We start from the raw sequence: 22666 nt of genomic DNA on the forward strand, positions 1-22666 counted from the left end.
CTAAAGCTACGTCTTAGTGGAAAAAAATGATTTTTTTCATGTTTACTGCCCAATTCTAATGAAATCTATGAAACACCTGGGGGGTCAAAATGCTCACTACACCCCTAGATTAATTCCTCTAGGGGTGTAGTTTCCCAAATGGAGTCACTTTTGGGGGGTTTCCACTGTACTGGTACCTTAGGAGCTTTACAAATGCGACATGGTGCCGAGAAATGAATCCAGCAAAATCAGCGCTCCAAAAGCTAAATGGCGTGCCTTCCCTTCCGAGTCCTGCCGCTTGCCCAAACAACAGTTTATGACCACATGTTTGGCATTTCCGTACTCTGGAGAAGTTGCTTTACAAATGTTGGGGTGCTTTTCCTCATTTATTTGTTGAAAAAATTAAACATTTGGAGGTAAAAATACATGGTATTGGAAAATAATGTCATTTTCACTGCCCAATTCTAATGAAATCTATGAAACACCTGTGAGGTCAAAATGCTCACTACACCCCTAGATGAATTCCTCAAGGAGTTTAGTTTCCAAAATGGGGTATTTTGTGGGGTGTTTCCTTTGTTTCGCCACCACAAGACCTCTTCTAACATGACATGGTGCCTGAAATATAATCTAAGAAAAGGAAGGCCCTAAAAGGCTCTAGGTGCTCCTTTGCTTCTGAGGCTGGTATTTCAGTCCAGTAGCGCACTAAGGCCACATGTGGGATATTTCTAAAAACTGCAGAATCAGGGCAATAAATATTCAGTTGTGCTTCTCCGGTAAAAACCTTCAGTATTACAGGAAAAATGGATTAAAATGGAATTTCAGCCAAAAAAATGAAATTTGTAGATTTCCCCGCTACATTGCTTTAATTCCTGTGAAACGCCTAAAGGGTTAAAAAAACGTTCTGAATGCGGTTTTGAATACTTTGAGGGGTGAAGTTTTTAAAGTGGGGTGATTTGTGGGGGTTTCTAATATATAAGGCCCTCAAAGCCACTTAACAACTGAACTGTTCCCTAAAAAAAATGGGCTTTTGAAATTTTCTTGAAAATGTGAGAAATTGCTGCTAAACTTATAAGCCTTGTAAGGTCCTAGAAAAATAAAAGGATGTTCAAAAAATGATGCCAATCTAAAGTAGACATATTGTAAAAGTTAGCTAGTAACTATTTTGTGTGGTATAACTAACTATCTGTCTTACAAGCAGATACATTTGAATTTAGAAAATTCAAATTTTTTGCCAATTTTCTCTATATTTTTGTGTTTTTCACACAAAAATATTGAATATATCAACCAAATTTTTTCACTAACTTAAAGTACAATATGTCATGAGAAAACAATCTCAGAATCGCTTGGATAGGTAAAAGCATTCCCGAGTTATTACCACATAAAGTAACACACGTCAGATTTAAAAAATGAGGCTCTGTCATTTGGTCCAAAAGTGGCTCAGTCCTGAAGGGGTTAAACTTATCAAATGTTTACAAACATTGGGAGAATTTGAAGGGTACATCCAGACACAGCGTAAAAATTGCAGCATGTCCGTGCGGAAATTTTGCAGCGTTTTCGCATCAGAGATTTACATCCTGCAGATTGAGAATCCACACCGCGGGTCAATTCTCTGCACATGTTTTCTGCTGTGTAGGTAAGACTTGTTCAAATCTCATCTACTTTGCTGCTACTGTAATCCGCTGGTGAATTTCCACACGAAAATTGCGGTCAGAAATTCTGCAGTGTTTACGCTGTGTAAGGACATAGCTGAAGACTTAGGCCTCATGCACATGGCTATATTGCACTATACAAGTGTACAATGCATTCGGGAAGTATTCAGACCCTTTACTCAGTACTTAGTTGAAGCATCTTTGGCAGCGATAACAGCCTGCAGCCTTCTTGGGGATGATGCCACAAGGTTTGCACAGCTGGATTTGTTTTTTTTCTGCCATTCTTCTCTGCAGATCCTCTCAAGCTCTGTCAGGTTGGATGGGACCGTCGGTGGACAGCCATTTTCAGGTCTCCAGAGATGTTCAATTGGGTTCAAGTCAGGGATCTGGCTGGCCACTCAAGGACATTCACGGAGTTGTCCCTCAGCCACTCCTGTATTGTCTTGGCTGTTTTCTTAGTGTCATTGTCTGGTTGGAAGGTGAACCTTTGGCCCAGTCTGAGGTCCAAAGCACCCTGGATCAGGTTTTCATTAAGAATATCTCTGTACGTTGCTCCACTCATCTTTACGTCAAACCTGACCAGTCTCCCTGTCCCAGCCGCTGAAAAACACCCCAACAGCATGATTCTGCAACCACCATGCTTCGCTGTAGGTATGGTATTCGGCAGGTGATGAGCCGTGCCTGGTTTCCTCCAGACATGACGCTTAGAATTGAGGCCAAAAAGTTAAATCTTGGCTTAATCAGACCACAAAATCTTGCTTCCCACAGTCTGAGAGTCCTTTAGGTGATTTTTTTTTTTTTGTTTGTTTTTTTAACAAACTCCAGGCGGGCTTTCATGTGTCTCTTACTAAAGAGAGGCTTCTTTTTGGCCACTCTGCAATAAAGCCCAGATTGGTGGAGTGCTGCAGTGATGGTTGACCTTCTGGAAATTTCTCCCATCTGCACACAGGATTTCTGGAGTGACCATTGGGTTCTTCGTCACTTCTCTTACCAAGGCCCTTCTCGCCCAATTACTTAGTTTGGTGGGGTGGCCAGCTGTAGAAGGATGTGCTGATTGTTCCAAACTTCTTCCATTTAAGAATTATGGAGGCCACTGTGCTCTTGGGAACTTTCAGCGCAGCAGAAATTTTTTCTGTACCCTTTTCCAGATCTGTGCCTCCATACAATCCTTTCTCTGAGCTCTACAGGCAGTTCTTTCCTCCTCATGGCTTGGTTTTTGCTCTGATATGCAATGTCAGTTGTGAGACATTATATAGACAGGGGTGTGTCTTTCCAAATCATGTCCAATCAAATGAATTTTCCACAGGTGGGCTCCAGTCAAGGTGTAGAAACATTTCAAAGATGATCTAGAGAAATGGGAGGCCCCCAGAGCTAAATTTAGTAGCACTAACTTTCAGTACAGGACAGTATTCCCTTGGGGAGGCAGGGACACCTTATCATCATACATAACTAATGCTAGGAACCCGGCTACCTGAATTGTGTTCGGTCCGGGAAATGCGGCCCACATGCGGTCCGTATATCACGGACCGAACACGGCCGTGTAAATAAGGCCTTATATTGAACACCGCTGGAGTCCAGGAGACAGCGGTAGTAAGGTGAGACTGCCACAGTAAAATATTTTGCACCTTCAAAGTGGTAGGCATGTTGTATAAATCAATAGTGCAAATCCCCCAATAATCCATATATATATATATATATATATATATATATATATATATATATATATATATATATATATATAGAGAGAGAGAGAGGTCGCCTTGTCGTGGCAGGTGGGCTAACACTTTTTGATCAAAATGTGCACTAAGAACCTCCCTATTTGTAGGTAGATTGAGCTTTAGTGCATATCTATTTATATTTAGTGGTTTAGGTGGCATTAGTGTTGCAGGGTGCTGTCGCAATTTTTTTATATCTGCTATATATATATATATATATATATATATATATATATATGCATATCTACTTCCATATACACATATATAGATACATTAAACACTTCCTCTTACATATCCCATCCTAAATCAATAGGCATTAATATAAAGTTGCTCCCCCCTTTGCAGCTAAAATAGCTTCCACTCTTCTGGAAAGGCTTTTTACAAGATTGTGTCTGGGGGAATTTTGTCTATCCATTCAGAAGAGCATTTGTGAGGTCAGACACTGATGTTGGACGAAAGGGCCTGGCTCGCCATCTCCATTCTAATTCGTCCCAAATGTGTTTGATGGGGTTGAGGTCAAGGTTCTGAGTGGGCCAGTCAAGTTCTTCTAAACCAAACTCGCCCAACCATGTCTTTATGGACCTTGTTGTGCACTAGGCACAGTGATACTGTAACAGAATAGGGCCTTCCCCAAACTATTCCCACAAAGTCAGAAGCATACAATTGTCCAAAATCTCTTGGTTTGCTGAAGCATTAAGATTTCCCTTCACTGGAACTAAGTAGCCTAGGCCAAGCCCTGAAAAATAACCCCATCGCGTTATACCTCCTACACTAAACTTTACATTTGGCACTATGCAGTCAGGCAGGTAATGTTCTCCTGGCATTCACCAAATCCAGACTCTCCATCAAACTGCCAGATAGAGAAGCATGATTCATCACTCCACAGAACATGTTTCCAGAGTCTAGTGTCAGCATGCTTTACACCTCTCCATCTGACGCTTGGCATTGTGCTTCATTATGTAAGACTTGTATGCAAAAGCTCGGCCATGTAAACCCATGCCATGAAGCTCCCGGTCAGTTTTTGTGCAGATGTTAATACCAGAGGAGGTTTGGAACTTTGCAGTTATTGAGTAAGCAGAATGTTGGCGACTTTCATGCACAATGTGCCCCAACACTTGGTGACCCCATGGTCTGCCACTTCGTAGCTGAGTTGCTGTGGTTCCTAAAAGTTTCTACTCTGCAATAATAACACAAACAGTTGATGGTGGAATATCTAGGAGGGAAGTAATTTAACCAACTGACTTGTTGCAATGGTGGCTCGAAGTCAATTAGCTTTTTAGAACGCCCCATTCTTACACAAATGTTAGTAAAGGCGACTTCATGGCTAGGGGCTGGATTTTATATACCTGTGGCAATGAGACCGAATGAAACACCTGAATTCAATTATTAAGAGGTGTGTCCCAATACTTTTGTCTATCTAGTGTATATGTCATGGCCAAATCAATACCAAAGTTCATGCACCGCATCCAAGCAGGTCTCTGATTAATCCTTGTGAAGCAAATGATGGGGAAAAAATTGTATTAGATCTTAGACTTTATATATAAAATCTCTATTGTCACAGGGTACAGAGCTCAATATGAAATGGGTATACAATCAGATGTGGCTTGCATCACAATAGTAGCAGTCCATTTAACAGCTGTCCATTGAGGATACAGAGACGCCCCTGGAGTGTGACATGCAAGAACACACGCCAATGCGACTCCTTGGTGGACCGACCCCTTCTCAAGCATGCGTGGTAGACAACAAAAAAAAAAAAGACCCTTTTTTAAATATGTAAAATGTTGCAACTAATAATACACAGTATTACATTAATAATACACAAATACTACATTTATCAAAACATGGTTGTACCTGAAACACCAAGATTTTACATTCTATAGAGTAAAAGGCCCTGTTCACACAGAGATATTTTTGACGTGGAAACCGCGTCGGAAAACTGCTGAAAATGCCTCCCATTGATTTCAATGAGAGGTGGAGGCAGTTTTTTTTCCGCGAGCGGAAAAACCGTCTTCCGAGAAAAAGAGCATGTCTCTTTTATCTTCATATGTTTACATCTCTGACCTCCCATTAAGATCAATGGGAGGCAGAGAAAGTGTTTTCCACAGCGTTTTTGCCCGCGGCGTTCAATGGCGAAAAAGGCGGCAAACTGCTTGCAGGCAGTTCAAAATCTGCCTAAAAATTCCAGCCTGCAAAAATCTTCGTGTGAATGGGGCCTTACACATTTATAACCAGAATATGCTTTGCACAGTTATTAATAAATCTAAAACATAGATTTAATTATCTTACAATATAAACCACTTTTTAACACACTTTATTCCATTACAATGGCACTTATCAATGGGTGATATATATTAGGCAGCAGGTAAACAGTCAGTAGTTCACGTGCGGGAATCAGAAAAAATGGTCAAGTGTAAGGATCTAAGCAACTTTGACCAGGCTAAATTGGGATGGCTAGACAACTGGATTAGAGCATCTCCAAAACGGCAGGTCTTGTTGGGTGTTCCCCTTATGTAGTGGTATGTAACTTCCAAAAGTGGTCCAAAGAAATTCAACCGGTGAGTTGGCGACAGGGTCATGGGTGCCCATTGCTCATTGATGCAAGTGGGCAGTTAAGGCTAACCAGTTTGGTCTGGTACCAAACAAGAGCTACTGAAGCAGAAATTGCTGAATTTATTTCTTGCTATGATGGAAAGGTGTCAGGACACATAGTGCACCGCAGCTTTATGCGTTTGGGGCTGTGTAGTTACAGACCTTTCAGAGTTCCCATGCCAACCCTTGTCCACTGCCGAAAGTGCCTACCGTTGGCCTCAGAACTGGACCATTGAGCAATGGAATAAAGTAACCTAGTCTGATAAATTATGTTTTCTTTTACATCATGTGGAAGGCCTGGGGCGTGTGCGCACTTCCATCACCATTTTCACAGCCGTTTTTGACGGGTCCGTGAGCTCGTTTTAGCGGCTGTGTGATTTTTGTGTGCACTCCGTGTTTCCGAGTGCCGAGCATGGTACTGTCCAGAGTGCTGAAAGAGCAGGCTTGTTCAGCGCTAGTCACTGTACAGGGTGCTGAAAGAGTTAATGGGCTGCACTGATCGGCGGTAACTCTTTCAGCACCCTGGACAGTGACTAGCGCTGAAGAATGACCATGCTCGGCGCTCGCAAAATACAATTTATGAAATAAAAAATAAAAAAATCAGTTCATACTTACCCAGAACTCCCTGCGTTTTCCTCCTGTCCGGCCTCCTGGGATGACGTTTCATCCCATGTCACCGCTGCAGCCAATCACAGGCTGTAGTGGCAGTCACGCAAGTCTGGATGACGTCAGAAGACCGGCCTCCAAGGATGACGCTTCATCCCACGTGACCGCCTCTGCAGCCAATCACAGGCTGCAGCGGCCCCTGCAGCCAATCACAGGCTGCCGTGTCATACAGGAAGAGCGGACTGGAGGAAGAAGAGGGACTTGTCACCAAGACAACGACCGGGTACGTATGAACTGCTTTTTATTTTATTTTTATCAGCAGCCTCTTCCCTCTATCAGTGATTGATAGAGACAAGTGGCTGCCGATTAGTGTAATATATCTGTAATGTACTTCTGCCCGCCCGGCCTTTGCTACGCAACGGCTCCGTCACACACGGATGCCTTCCGTGTGCCTTCAGTTTTTTTGACGTCCCCATTGACTTGCATGGGCCTCACGTTCACGGAATCTCGGACCAAAGTAGGACATGCTCTACTTTGGATCGGAACGGAGCAACGGGACCGTAAAAAAACCTGAAGTGTGCATGGCCCCATTGAAATGAATGGGTCAGGGTGCCAGCCGTCAGAAAAACGACTAGCACCCTGAAGAAAAGCACTGAAGTGTCCACTTAGCCTTACCTGGGGGAGAGATGGTACCATGATGCGCTATGAGAAGAAGGCAAGTTGGCGGGTGTAGTGTGATGCTTTGGCCAATGTTTTGCTTAGAAACTTTGGATCCTGGCATCCATTTGGTTGTTACTTTAACATGTGCCAGCTACTTAAACATTGCTGCAGACCAAGTATACCCCTTCATTGCAACCGTATTCCCTAATGGCATGAACCCTTTTAGCAGGATAATGCGCCCTGCAATAATTGTTTAGAAATAGTTTGAGAAACATGTCCAAAAGATCAAGGTATTGACTTGGCCTCCAAATTCGGTAGATTTCAATCCCGATTCTACGTCTGTGGAATGTGCTGGAAAAAACATTCTGATCCATGGAGGTCTTACTTTGCAACTTACAGGACTTAAAGGATCTGCTGCTAAAGTCTTGGTGCCAGATGCCACAGAACACCTTTAGGGTTAATGCATACGATGCGTATTACATGCGGTTTTGCCGTTCATATTACGTGCGGCATAAACCGCAGCGTAATGCACTACCAGCATAGACCGTGAGATTCCAGGTAATCATGTCCATACTGCGGTAGACCTCCTGCACATGTCCGTAGCCGTGTGCACAGCCCGTAATCATGGCACGGATGGCCGTGGAGTGTCATCCGCGGGCCGTCTGCAAATCACGGACTGCGCACACATTGATTTCAATGAGCCGCTGGAAACCACGGTCGTGTGCATGGGCCCATAGAAATGCATGGGCCCATAGAAATTAATGGGACCGCAATTCATCTGCATTTTTGCGGATGAATTGCGGATGCAAAACACGGTCATTTGAATGAGGCCTTAGTGTTTTCCTTAGAACCATGTTTTTATAAATGTAATATTTTGCATTTAATGTATCGCTTTGTGTTAATAGTTGAAATATTGTAAATGAGAAGGACGAATGTGTAAGGCCCCCTGCACACGTCCGTAGCCGCAATCCCAGTCCGTGATTACGAGACTAGCCGGTTGTTGCCGGTCCCACTCCCCACTGTCTCAGGGTATGTGTTAACCCCTTAATGACCAGCCTATTTTAGACCTTAATGACCAGGCTATTTTTTACGTTTTTCCATCGTCGCATTCAAAGAGCTATTACTCTCTTTTTTATTTTTGCGTCGACATAGCTGTATAAGGTCTTGTTTCTTGCGGGACAAGTTGTATTTGTTAATATCACCATTTTGAGGTACATATTAGTTATTCATTAACTTTTATTAACTTTTTTGGGGGGGGGATAGAAAAAAATCTGAAATTTCGCCACTCTTTTTTGCGTCCTAAATCTACGCCGTTTACAGTGTGGTATAAATAACACTAACTTTATTCAGCGGGTTGTTACGATTGCAACGATACCAAATTTGTATAGTTTTTGTATGTTTTACTACTTTTACACAGTAAAACCGCTTTTTTTTCAAAATTATTTGTTTTTGTGTGTCCATATTTGAAGAGCCGTAAAGTTTTTATTTTTTCGCCGATGCAGTTGTATGAGGGCCTTTTTTTTTGCGGGAAGACTTGTAGTTTTTATTGGTACCATTTTGGAGTAGATGCGACTTTTTGATCACTTTTTAATCAGGATTTACAGAAAACAGCAATTAATAATTTTTTATGGCGTTCACCGTGTTAAGTAATGTAATAGCTTTATAGTCGGGGTCGTTACGGACGCAGCGATACCAAATATGTGTACATTTTTTGCTTTATTTTGGCTTTTTAATAGTAAAGCAGTTTGTAAGGGGGAAAAAAGTGGGTGTTTCATCCTTTTTTTTTTTTTACTTTTTTACTAGTCCCACTAGGGGACTTCACCATGCGATCCTCCGATCGCTATTATAATACACTGCAATACTTTTGTATTGCAGTGTATTATGTCTGTCCGTTTAAAACGGACAGGCATCTGCTAGGTCATGCCTGCGGCATGATCTAGCAGGCATTTGCTCCAGGCAGACCTGGTGGCCTTTATTAGGCCCCCGGCTGCCATGGGAGACACAGACACGCTATTGAGCACCGCATCTGAGGGGTTAAACGGGTGAGATCGATACTAATATCGATCTCACCCGGCAGAGCAGGGACGCCCCCAGCCCTCAGCTGCCTCTGGCAGCTGAGAGCAGGGAGATTTGACAGCTCCCTGCTCTGTTTACTTATTCCGATGCCGCGACGTAAAAAGTCTATGGCATCGGAATAAGGCCCGTTAGTGACCGATGTAAAAAGACTATGGGCCGGTCACTAACGGGTTAACCTTCATTTTTTGTTCATTTCTTTTGTTTATCTTTGTGGCTTTCTAGCTTGTGTGTTTTCATTTATATCTGGAGTATGGTTTATCTATATCTAGATGTTAGTCCTTTTTTTTTTAAATGTCATTTATTATTAGTTCTATCTCGTTAACACTGCCTTCCATTGTTATATATGGACATGTTATCACTGTACCGCTCATTATATACATTTCTATTTTTGTGTGTGGATCGGAGTGGTTCCTGGCCACTGACGGTCGGTTGTCTTTGTTAGCCATTAGGTCTGTTGACATCTAACCTTGCTGTTTTTATCTCCTTGTATGGCCCATCCTTTTACTCTGTACTATTTATTGCATATTGTATCTAATAAAAAGTTTCGATTTTTGCATTTAATATTTTTTGCTTATTTTCTTTTGGGTGCTATGTTCCCTCATGGTTCGCGTTTAGGTTGTCGAATTGTAATTTATAGACCCATTTTTACGCCATTGATTTGCTTGGAGGTTGTTTATAGGTTGTTCACCTTTCCATAAATATACTGGAAGGTGACCGTGGGCCATAGAAATGAATGGGACCATATTTTGATTTGCAATTACGGTCCGAAATTGTGGACCAAAATTACGGTCATGTGAATGGGGGCCTACATCTGTATGTAAAGTCTTGATGGACAGCTGTTAAATTGACTGCTACTATCGTCCTGAGAGTCTCACTTGATTTTATACCTATGTCATATGGAGCTCTGTGCCCTGTGACGACAGGGAACTCAAATAATCCGTTCCCTGTCACTAAAAACCACAAATCCGGTTCTTCTACGGATTGTAATTAGAGATCTGTATATGGGGACAGCAGGGAACAAACACGTCACCTTTTCCCTGCTAACTTCAGCCTCAATCGTAAAATGAAAATGAATAGATTAACCCCTTCCCGCTGCAGCTATTTTTTGGATTCCCATTTTTTTGGTTGTCATGGCAGTCTGGGGGCCTAATGAAGGCCCCCAGGTCTGCCATCTTTGTACTCCAATTGGTGGGGATTTCAGTGCTCGGACCCCCACCAATCAAAACATCTGACATGTCAGAAGTTTGTTGAACATTTAGTAACCCTTTTAAATATATTTTTTACGCTACATTTTTCCGACATTGCTTTAAAAGCCATAGTTGCCTACGTTACAGTGCAAAATCATTCTGTATTGTGACACCATTACTAGAAATCATCTCGGTGAAGCAGCTCTAAGGCCGGATTCCCACGTAGCGTAAACGCAGCAAAATTTCCGCAACTGAATTCTGTGCGGAAATTGTGCGGCATTTACAGTAGCTGCAAAGTGAATGAGATTTAGAAAATCTCATTCCCACGCTGCTGAAAGAAAATGCAGCGAAAACGTTCATAATTTGACCTGCGGTACAGATTTTAATTCCGCAACAGGTCAATTTATGCTGCGTTTTCGTTGCAATACTTAATGCATTGGCATAGCGACACTTTGTTCTGTTCTTCCAGGCCGGCCTCCTGGGATGACGTTTCATCCTATGTGACTGCTAAAGCCAACCACAGGCTGCAGCAGTCACATGGATTGCAGCGTCACGCCAGGAGGCCAGATTACACGACAACGGAGGCACGCGTCCCCATGGCTGCATCCCAGTGCTAAGTATGAACTTTTTTTCCTTCTAGCGCTGCTTTCCGCAGTGGAAATTCTGCCTGGAAAACTGCACCACAATTTGATGCGGTTTTCCGGACGGAATGTGCTGTGGGTTCTAGGTCGGATACACGGCGTAGTTTTGCGTAGCGTATCCAACCCGTAAGAACTTGGCCTAAGATAGTGAAGGATGTCTGTTAATCACATGACTTTTAAAGTCAGTTTGAAACATTTTTTTAAAAATCTGGCTGCTGAATGTGTTAAAAAAAAAAACAGCCAACATCAATACCTAACTTCTAATTCCACCGCTCGTCTCTGTTTACATTGGAGGAGTGTTGACGTACTGTAGTGGGACATGACTGCAGCAGCCAATCACTGGCCACAGCGGTGATGCCAGTAAATACGCCACATAAATATAATGTAAACAGTTACTGTCCGGAGATAACGGGAGCTAGGCATTTAACGGGTGACTATTGTCTGTATTTGTTATTTTCACACACATTCAGCATCCAGGCTTTTTTTTTTTTTAACAGCTGGACATCGCCTGTAACTACTTTGGCCCCATGCACACGACTGTAGTTTTCATTTGAAATGACGGATCAGGTGAATACGGATGAAATTGCGGACGCATTCATTTCTACAGGCCACGGACACCTTTCCGAATATGTACGGATGTGTGTCCAGGCCGTAGAAATGATCCGCAAAATATAGAATGTGTCCTATTCTTGTCCGCAATTGCGGCACGGACTCGCCCTGAGAAGTCTGCAATTACGGATGGCTACGGCAGTGCATCCGTATTTGCGATCTGTATTTGTGGACAGTAAAAACCATTACGGTCGTGTGCATGAGGCCTTAGAGTAATATTGTGAGCTCATTTAGTGCTGTGTATGTAGTGGTCAAGAAGGAGGAAGGGGTTAAAAGCGGCTGCAATCTTTTTTCTCTGCTGTCTGGTGGTGACGTACATCTGGACATCCAAACTTGCGGTTACACAATTGCTAATGCAGCTGCGTTACTGTAGTGATGACAATAGTGTATAGACTTTTAACATACAATACAAACATCAGCTAGCTATAGGGCCTCATGCACACAACCATATATTTTGAGATCCGTTTCACCACTAAATATTAAACAGTCTTGACCACAACATGGTGCGCTACGTCTCTGTGCCCTCAAAAATGCACGTTTCTCAAATTCAAAATGTGAATGTGATTTTTACAAATCTCTCTGGACTTTGCGGTAAGAAGCGAAGTCTAAACATAAGCTTATTGATATAGTTGGTTTAGTTGTTAGACTTCATATGTATGTTTGTTTTCTGGTTAAATAATTGAATATATCTTATCCTTACTCTGTAATACTAAATTTCTTATTAAAAACTTTTTTTTTATAGGATAACTGCTCATATACAGTATTATTCTGGTTGTGGCAACTCTAGTCTCAGCACAAATGTATGTGTATGGTCACAAACAACAACTCTGAGACCGTATCATCAGTGATATTACAAGGTATGTAGTAACCCGGTATTACACTTTTCATAGTGGTTGTATCAATATATCAAGGATAGAAATTACACAAGGATAAACTCTCAAATGTACAATGAGGTTTATATGTGGCCAAGAAACAAAACCGCCGGCAAACTGCCTTTTCTCCAATTCGCTTCAATAGGGGAAAAGGCTGCAATACATGTGAATCGCCACTAAATGCGTGTCGAACACTCACAGTGAGCAAGAAGAAATGAAGGGGAAGCAACACTCATATGAGCGCTGTGACCCCCTTCAAAACAGCTGTTCGGAGGGAGTCCCGGGAGCTGGACCCCGACCCATCAGCTATTGACACGTTGTATTATGAATTTTCAATCTCCATGTGCCTCAGGTTAATAGTAATTAACCCCATCATGTTCCTCAGTCATAATGGACAACATTGGGTTAATGTGTGAGGTACGTGATGGTGTTAAGTACTATTAACGTGAGGCAGGCACATGGAGGTTCAAAATTCATAATACCTCTTGACACATTAATAAGTGAAAGAAAGCATCATAAATTACTCTAAATTTATTACGGTCCCGACGATACCGAATATGTGTATATCATTTGTATTGAGACTTATTTTAATGTTTATTGTAAAAAAAAATGTGTTTTATTTTATATTACTTTTATGTATTTTTTTACTTTTTAAATTTTAATGTACTAGTCTGTGTACTGATAGTACACAGGCAGTTGTTAGAACATACCTATGCATGCCCTAACAGGAGATATGGTGAGACAGCCCTGGGGTCCTTCAATGGACCCTGGGCTGTCTGCCCATATATGGTATGTCCCTCGATCGCGTCACAGGGATTGCCTGTGACACGATCCAAAGGGCATCCCCCCTTCTCATTTATCCCTTGAATGCTGCTGTATAACGACGGAGGTGAGAGATTTCTCTGATCGCCGCGGGACTGCGGCTGTGTAATACAATCATTGCCCCGCTTCTGACAATAAGTCTTTACAACGCCCAGTTGGTAAAAAGTAAAAACACGCCCAGTTGTCTATTAAGAAACTAATTCGCATAAATCTAAAATTGCTCATAACTTGCTCAAAAATGATTGTTTTTCAAAATAAAAACCACTGTTGTTATCTACATTACAGCGCCGATCACATATGTAGGAGATAGAGCATAATCTGGTGACAGAGCCTATTTAAGTCCTGAAGTGGCTTTGAGGGCCTTATATATTAGAAACCCCCCATTTAAAAAAAAATGCACCCCTCAAAGTATTTAAAATCACATTTAGAAAGTTTCTTAACCCTTTAGGTGTTTCAAAGGAATTACATCAAAGTGGAGGTGAAATTTACAAATAAATTTTTTTTTTTTTTAGAAAATCCATGAATTCATTTTTTTTCTCTAACACAGAAGGTTTTACCAGAGAAACACAACTCAATATTTATTGCACAGGTTCTGCAGTTTAGAAATATCTCGCATGTGCCCCATGTCTTACATGACTGACTGAAATACTGGCCTCAGAAGCAAAGGAGCACCTTGTGGATTTTGGGGCCTCCTTTTTATTAGAATATATTTTGGCACCATGTCAGGTTTGAAGCGGTTTTGTGGTGCCAAAACATAGGAAACACCACCCATTTTGGAAGCTACACCCCCCAAGGAATTTATCTAGGGGTATAGTGAGCAATTTTACCCCACATTTTTTTTGCTAAAAATTAGGTCGTGAATGTTTTCGCTCAGATCTTTTTCATTTCAATAAGGAATAAAAGAGAAAAAGTACCCCAACATTTGTAAATAAATTTCTCCCGAGTACGGCAATACCGCATATGTTCTCATTAAAGGGGTTTTCCCATCAGAGACATTTATGACCTATCCACAGGATATGTCGTACATGTCAGATAGATGTGGGTCCCACCTCAGGTTTCCGTAACTCCCATAGAGCTGAATAGTAGTTACGGAAACAGCGTAGCTCAGCGTGTTACGCTGTTTCCACAACTCCCGACCATGTAATCAGGAAGTGGCCAGTAGTCCGCATGAGCACAAAAAGCTAGAACGCGGTTTAGGGGACCACGTTCTAGAGATGGGTTCGGGTCCCAGAGGCGCGACGCGCATCTATCTGACATTTATCACATATCCTGTGGATACGTCATGTCATAAATGTCCCTCATGGAAAAACCCCTATAGATGCCCCTTGGACGCACGGCACAGCTCAGAAAGTAAGGCGAAACATTTGGCTTTTGGAGCTCAAATTTTGCTGGAATGGTTTTCAAGTGCAATGTCGCATTTGCAAAGCCCCTGAGGGACCAAAAAAGTGAACCCGCCCCCAAAAGTGACCCTATTTTGTAAACTACACCCCTTAAGGAATGAATCTAGGGGTATAGAGAGCATTTAGACCCCACAGGTCTTTTGAATTTATTGGAATTAGGCCATAAAAATGAAATTCCAATTTTTTTTTTTCCCCACTAAATTGTAGAATTTTTACAAGGGGAAAAAGGAGAAAAAACAAAAACATTTGTAAAGCAAACTCTTCCGAGTATGGCACTAGCAAGGCTTAGAAAGGCAGCAGCGCTATATTGCATGCTGATTTTGCAGGATTGTTTTTTAGGCGCCATGTCACATTTGCAGAACCCCCAAGGTAAGAGTACAGTAGAAACCCCTGAGAAGGGACTACATTTTGGAAACTACGCCCCTCAGGGCATTCATCTAGGGGTGTAGTGAGCATTTTGACCACACAGTTGTTTCCTAGATGTTATTAGAATTAGGCAGTGAAAATGAAAATTTTTTTTTCCAATAATTTCTAGTATTCGCTCCCATTTTTTTCCTTTTCACAAGGGGTAATAGGAGGAAAACCACCCCAAAATTTGTTACTCAATATCCTCCGAGTATGGCAATACGCTATATGTGGTTGTAAACTGATGTTTTGGCACATGGCAGGTCTCAGAAGGAAGGAGCGCCATTTAGCATTTGCAGCTCCGTTTTTACTGAATTGCTGCTCGAGTGCCATGCCACATTTGCAAAGCCCCTGAGGTACTAGACTACAGTGGAAACCCGCGAGAAGTGACCCCATTTTGGAAACTACACCGCTCAAGGCATTTATCAAGAAGGAATTCATGCATGGCAGACAGTGCATAGTGAAAATTTTCCACTGATATGGCACTTTAGTGCATAACATGTCGTGCTCAGTTTGTGCCACTGAAGTAAAATACCTCATAAACTGTTAATCGGGTATGGCGATGCCATATATGTGGACGTAAGATGATGTTTGGGCACACTGTAGGGTTTAGAAGGGAGGAGCGCCATTTGCCTTTTTCATAACCAGCCAGACACAAAAAACAGCCACAGCCTCGCATTATCAGGGTAGAATTGGCCACAGTTTTTGGCCCTTCCCAGCTTAATAATACCAGCCTGCGGCCGCCCCGGTGCCCGCCCGTCACTATAGACGGTCAGGTACTGGATCATACCCGGCTCTACCCGATACCCCTGGTGGTGGTTGGTATTGGGGTAATAACAGGGGGTTAGTGCTAGCCTTTTTACTGGCTAACACAAAGTCCCGCCTTCATAATGGATGTGGACATTGTCACACAGACAACTGCCATTACCAAGGCGCTAATAAAGTATTAAAAAATGCACAGAGACATGAATATTTTTTTTATTGAAATAAGGACTTCCCCACACAACACTCGTTAGCCATTTTATTTAAAAATAGAAAACCGTAGATCATCACAGTAGTCCACCGAATCTATGACGTGGTCCAAACGGTCCAGCGGAACTTGTAAAAAAATAAAAATAAAGTTAGTAATATGAAAAAGTTGCACCGCAATAGAAACTAGAGGTCAATGAACTGTAGTGTCTATTGTGGCACACGGGACCTAGAGATGCGCCAGAAATATTAATAGTTATTAATAATTCTGGCGCATCCTGGAGGTCCCATGTGCCAGGAAAAGCTAATGCATCGACTCCTAAAGTGACAGGGTCCCTGCATTAACCGGTTAAGGACTAGGCTGTTTTACAGCTAAATGACCAGAGCAAATTTCACAATTTTGCTATGCGCTTCTTTAGATGACTAACTCTGCAGGTGAATAAAGTTCATCTTTGAATTTTACACTCTTTTTTTAAAGGACAGATAGGGATTTGTTTTAGTGACATTTGTCAGTATATATCATTTTTATTTTTTTCTCTAAAGTGGGCAAAATTGGAAAAAAATTCAAGAATTTAGCAATTGCGCCAGTTTATGCTAGCATTTTTTACACACGGTATGGACCACGGACAAAATTAATCTCCTTTCACATTCTTCCACTTCTCCCGTGCATGGGGATACCAAATATGTGTGCCTTATTCACTGTGCGGGCATGTGCCAGGGCTTGGCATAAAAGGAGGCTTTTCGGTCCAGGAATTTTGCATTTGATTTTATAGCAGCATACTGTTTTCTGGGGGGCGTAATGCTGCTGAAACATTAGAATTACCCCATAAATTACTTCATTCACACAAGTAGACCCCACAAGGTTTCCTTCAAGGGGTTTATCATATTTTTAGCAAGTCCAGTTTTCTTCTGAAAGTTTCTTGAATAAGATGGAACAAAAAAAAATCAGCTATTTTTTAGCAAATGCGTCAGTTTAGGCTAGTATTTTTCACATACGGCATAGACCACGGACAAAATTAATCTCCTTTCACATTCTTCCACTTCTCCCGTGCATGGGGATACCAAATATGTGTGCCTTATTCACTGTGCGGGCATGTGCCAGGGCTTGGCATAAAAGGAGGCTTTTCGGTCCAGGAATTTTGCATTTGATTTTAGAGCCGCATACTGTTTTCTTGTGGGCGTAATGCTGCTGAAACATTAGAAACACCCCATAAATGACTTCATTCACACAAGTAGACCCCACAAGGTTTCCTTCAAGGGGTTTATCATATTTTTAGACAGTCCAGTTTTCTTCTGAAAGTTTCTTGAATAAGATGGAACAAAAAAAAATCAGCTTTTTTTTTAACAAATGCGTCAGTTTATGCTAGCTTTTTCACACACAAAATGGACCACGGACAAAATTCATCGCATTTCACATTCTTCCACTTCTCCTGTGCATGGCGATACCAAATATGTGTGCTTTATTCACGGGCATGTGCCAGGGCTTTGCATAAAAGGAGGCTTTTTGGCCTTTTCGGTCCAGGAATTCTGCACTTGACTTTATAGCCGCATACTGTTTTCTGGGGGGCCTAATGCTGCTGAAAGATTAGAATCACCCCATAAATTACTTCATTCACGCAAGTAGACCCCACAAGGTTTTCTTCAAGGGGTTTATCATATTTTTAGACAGTCCAGTTTTCTTCTGAAAGTTTCTTGAATAAGATGGATCAAAATAAAATTAGCAATTTTTTAGCAAATGCGTCAGTTTATACCAGCATTTTTCACACACGGCATAGACCACGGCCAAAATTAATCTCCTTTCACATTCTTCCACTTCTCCTGAGCATGGGGATACCAAATATGTGTGTCTTATTTATCACATAGAAAAGTAGGAGGGCGGACGATAGAAGAAGCTTATTTCACAAATCGCTTTTTTTCAAAGCTGGTTTTACAAAACTCAACAGAGTTTCTATAACACTTCCAAAATATCTGCTCTTGAAGCAGAAATCCCAAAATATTCATCTAGGGGTATAATGGGAATTTATTTTTTGGGGTTTTCTAAAATAAGAAATTGCAGGTTTATGCAAATGGAGCTCTCCAGCAGATGAACTTTAGAGAATATGCAAACATGACATCCACCCACCCATTCCCTCCCTCACCCTTGGAGTAAAATCAGGGGAAAAATAAAAACGTAATGTAGGGCAAATATATTTTCAACAAATTAACTAAAATCTAATAATTCAGAACAGTGTGGTATTTTTTAAAACATGGCTCAATGCACAGGCCTGGTTGTGAGGGACATGAGGGACAGAAATATCGGGAATCTTTGCGGTGCCCGTCTTTTCTGCAGACGCGGCACTTTTTCTGAGGGTTGCTTCTGGTTGGTGTTGGGGGAATCCGACTGATGAAGTGTCTTTCAGTCAGTCGCGTGACATCCTCAGACTGGGGGCATTCTCGGGTGTCCTGAACATCAAAAATGAGGCCTTCAATAATTTTTTCCTGGAAATCCAGGTATGTGTCTCTGCCTCTGTTTTTTTTGTAGAGCACAAATGAGTTGTGGATGGCCACCTGTAACAAATAAATGGCCACTTTTTTGTACCAGGTTTTAGTTTTGCGTTTTACTAAATAGGGCTGTAAAACCTGGTCGCTTAAATCCACCCCCCCATGTACTTGTTATATTCGGACACGCTCACTGGTTTGTGCTTGTCCGATGTTGCCCCCCTTTCCCTCACTGCCACTGTTCCTGCGGTATGAATCGTGCTTAGCACATACACATCTTTGCGATCCCTGAACTTGACCGCCAGCAATTCTTCAGATGCATAAGCACAGGAGTCCCCCTTTACCATGCGCTTCCCCACTAATTGCTGTGGAAAACCAATTCGGTTTTTGCGCATGGTACCACATGCCCCAGTCCTTGCAGCATGCAAATGCCTAAACAGGGGCACACTCGAATAAAAATTATCACAGTACAGGTGGTACCCCTTGTGAAGCAGAGGCTGCATTATCTCCCACACGATCTTACTGCTGGTGGAAAGATCAGGGGGGCATCCAGGAACATTTATTGTGCGGTCCCGCCCTTCATAAATTCTGAAGGCGGTGGTATATCCTGACCCGCTTTCACACAATTTGTAGAGCTTAACGCCATATCTTGCCCTATTTGGTTTCAACTGTGTCTTTATTGAAAAATTTTCAAAAATATACATATAACTTAGAGCAGCATGAAGGGCCATTCAATTCACATAGTAAGACAGTAACTTTCAATAGACAGACAAAACATCTGGGAAAAAACACAGGGGTTTAAGGGGGTGAGGGGGGGGGGATAGTCGGAGCTCCACCTACCACCTAATCTTGAGTTCCCTGTATCCAATACTTGTCCCACGGGTCCCACACCACTTTGAACCTGTCCAGTTCATTGTCAATAGAGGCCGTCATATGCTCCATTGTACGTATTTCCCTAATTCTAGTTACTAAGTCGATGTGGGAGGGAGGGGTTGTCTGTCTCCATTTCCACGCTATCAACGTCTTAGCGGCTGTGAGAAAGTGTCGAAAGAGTCGAGCTGGTGATTTCCCCAAAGACCTAGGGGGAACATTTAGGAGGTAATGAAGAGGATCTAAGGGAATATCCTGCTGCAACACCGCCAATGCCAAATTCTTAACTTCCAACCAATACTGTTGTACCAGTGAACAGCTCCAGAAAATATGGAACAGATCACCTCTCTGACCTCTACAACGCCAGCATTCCGACGGAATACCCGGATTGAAGCTATGCAGAAAGGCAGGGGTGTGGTACCAAAACATAAGGATTTTATATTGGTTTTCCTTATATGCAGTGCAGATGGAGGTTTTAGCTGCTTGCGACCAAATAATCTGCCACAATGAGAGCGGGATGGATTTATTCAGTAAGGCCTCCCACTTCAACATGTATCTATGCCCAGGCGGAGGGGAACCCTCCGGGGATAGCAATAATGCATAAATGGCTGAGATAAGCCCCCTAGTGGTGGTAGCATACCGACATAACCTTTCGAAGCTTGTAGGTGCAGTAACCCGCGTGGATCTAAAAGTTTGCTGCATGTAATGTCTAACCTGAAGATAGTGAAAGAACGCAGCGGAGGGAATATTATGATGTTTTTGAAAGTATGAAAACGGGTGAAGCTCTTGCGTGTGGGGATCAACCATATCGGCCAGGTGAAATACCTCAATTCCCGTCCACAATCGGACTATTCGGGAGGTAGTGCCCCCCGGAATAGTGGGAGTGTAGAGTACCGAAGTCAAGGGCGGGCAACCCGATGCCAAATGGAAGCGGTTTTTACAGGTTTCCCACACCTCCCTTTGAAATCTCATGGGACCCAATAAAGATGCAGTCGGCATTACCAGTGGGTCACCCCATAATAGGGAGTTTGGGTGGACCGGGCCATCCATAGCTTCTCTATTTCGGTCCATTTATTGTACGCCCTTAAAGACACCCAGCTGGGTATGCGACGGAGGTGTGCCGCCCAGTAGTACTTCACCACATCAGGGACCGATAGCCCACCCGCAGATCGACCCGATAATAAAACTGATTTCGGAATTCGATGTCTGCCGGAATGCCATATGAACCTGAGGATAGAAGACTGCATGGCCCGCAATTCCTTCATAGGTACTGCTACCGGCAAAGTCTCAAAGTAGTACAGTAATTTAGGGAGCAAGGTCATTTTGACCGCTGCTATGCGCCCAAAAAATGACATGGGAAGAGGATCCCACCTGGCCATTAGCTGACGTAGCTCTACAAACAGAGAGGGGAAATTAGCCTTGTAAACCGACGTATAGGAGGGAGTGAGTTGAACTCCTAAGTAAGTCAGGGAGGTTTCCTTCCAGTTGTAGGTGTAGTTGTGTTTGAGTAGCTGGAGCTCCTGGTGTGGGACATTAAGAGGGAGCGCTTCCGTTTTAGATGTATTAGTTTTATATCCTGACAGCCTCCCATACCTACGGAGAACTGTAGTAAGGTTAGGGAGGGAGGTATGAGGTTTAGTGATAGTCAAGAGGACGTCATCTGCAAACAGGGAAACCTTAAACTCTTTATCTTGTATCTGGACCCCCGCTATATCCCTGGATTTCCGTATTTGAGCTGCTAAAGGTTCTATGCATAGCACAAATAAAAGTGGGGATAGGGGACACCCCTGACGTGTACCATTCCAGATTTGAAACGGAGGGGAGGTGGAGTGTGGGAGTTTAATTGCCGCTGTCGGTTTGGAGTAGAGACCACGCAGTGCTGTCAAATAAGGGCCCGAAATCCCAAATGAATTTAGAGTTTCGAACATAAATGGCCATCCCAAGCGGTCAAACGCCTTCTCTGCATCTAGACTAAGGAGGATCGCCGATTCCTTTTGCTTTTGGAGAGCATCAATGAGGTCAAGGGCCCTTCGTGTGTTGTCTCCTCCTTGCCTAAGAGGCACAAAGCCCACTTGGTCTTTGTGAATCAAAGAAGGGAGCCAAACATTGAGTCTATTAGCTAGAAGACGGGTGAAAATTTTTAGATCCGAATTCAGAAGGGCTATGGGTCTGTAATTGGAGCACTCTGCGTGGTCTTTACCCGGTTTAGGGATCAGCGTGATATGAGAATGCAGGAATGTTTGAGGGATGGGAGAACCCTGTAGGAATTCATTAAATAAGGAAGCCATCCGTGGAACCAAGATCTCTGCAAAGGTCTTATAATACCCATATGTAAAGCCATCTGGTCCAGGGGCCTTACCACTAGGGAGGTCCTTCAATATATCAAACAATTCCTCCGCAGAGATCGGGGCATTCAGGGATGAAAGCTCCTCATCTTTCAGTTTAGGGAGAGCACAGGAAGAGAGATATGCTTGCAGCGTTTCCCTCCGACGAGCCGGATCAGGTGGTAAGGTATTTGGCAGGTGGTATAAGGATTTATACTAGTCATGAAAAAGTGTGGCTATCGTGTCTGGGTGATGCTGGAGTATGCCCGCCTTATCCCGAACCGCCTGTGGAGTACGAACAGTCGCCTGATCCCGCAATAGTCTGGCCAGAAGCGAGTGCGCCTTATTACCTTTGTCGTAATATTTCCTTTTTGTGTATAGTAATGACTTTTCTACCCCCTTCATAGCTAAGTCCTTGAGTTGTGCTCTAGCCTCTATCAATTTCCGTAGTGTCGGGACCGCCGGTTTAATCCCCATTTCTCTCTCCAACTTAGTGATTGTCCGATGGAGAGCCACCCGCTTGGCCCGAGAGTCTCTTTTCAATCTAGATCCCATTACTATGCATTGCCCTCTCATCACCGCCTTATGCGCCTCCCAAAGAGTGCATACTGAAGGAACCGATCCCTCATTAAGTGCATAAAATTCCCGCATATGTCCGGCCAGGCTGTCCCTAAGAGCAGGGGACTTAATCAAAGTTTTGTTTAAGCGCCAATGACATACTCTCGTATTTGGTTTCCCTATCTGCAGGGACACAGAAACTGGTGCGTGATCTGACCAAGAGATGGGGTCTATATTCGCCCCCTGGAGCGCACGGA

At 42.8% G+C, this 22666-nt stretch overlaps 1 protein-coding gene across 8 annotated transcripts in view; it reads left to right on the forward strand.

Annotated features, from left to right (window-relative positions):
• Nucleotides 1-22666, forward strand: part of PPP6R2 (protein phosphatase 6 regulatory subunit 2) — a 206137-nt gene that overhangs the window by 23592 nt on the left and 159879 nt on the right. For all 8 annotated transcript variants that reach the window (XM_075857583.1, XM_075857588.1, XM_075857584.1 and 5 more), the window contains exon 2: nucleotides 12454-12568. The gene's annotated coding sequence lies outside the window, so the exon portion shown is untranslated. The remainder of the gene's footprint in view (nucleotides 1-12453; nucleotides 12569-22666) is intronic.

This window comes from Rhinoderma darwinii, chromosome 3 (genome assembly GCF_050947455.1).
Source record: "Rhinoderma darwinii isolate aRhiDar2 chromosome 3, aRhiDar2.hap1, whole genome shotgun sequence".
Lineage (NCBI taxonomy): Eukaryota > Metazoa > Chordata > Amphibia > Anura > Rhinodermatidae > Rhinoderma > Rhinoderma darwinii.